The sequence below is a fragment of the Salarias fasciatus genome, chromosome 6 (assembly GCF_902148845.1).
Source record: "Salarias fasciatus chromosome 6, fSalaFa1.1, whole genome shotgun sequence".
In the NCBI taxonomy this organism is placed as follows: Eukaryota; Metazoa; Chordata; class Actinopteri; order Blenniiformes; family Blenniidae; genus Salarias; species Salarias fasciatus.
Window position 1 is genome coordinate 27,158,585 of NC_043750.1, and position 529 is coordinate 27,159,113.

Sequence of the window (529 nt, forward strand, 5' to 3'; positions counted from 1 at the left end):
CAAAAAAGCTACTCAGAGAAATAATGCTTGCATTACTTTTAATTGTCTTGCTCAGTATTTAATGTGCATTAGTGTAGCTTTGGCACCGTATCTTAACCATCAGCATGGTTTGCATCAGTCTGACCAATTCATTCCATTCTACTGAAGTAAGATCAGTTCAGTTCAAAATAAATTCATAAAGTAAATAAATAACATGTTCTAATATCCACATTGCAGTTTTTTGTGTTCGTGGTTCTGTTTTATCCACCTTTCTTAATCAAATCTGCTTTGTGAAACAGACCCCAGAAATGCCATTCATCTTTAGCTGCTGGAAGTTCTTTTAGTTCTTCCACTTTAACTGTTATTGTATTTGTTGCATTTTTACTGCCCAATGAGGTTCAGCTAATTATTTGTTGTAATTTTTTTTTCTTGAAACAGACAAATAAACTTTATTAGTTATTGAAACAATGTTTTTATATCATTCACTCTTTTTACAGTGCATGTTTCCAACAACCGTAATGTAGATTCTGCATGTTTACAGTGACTGACT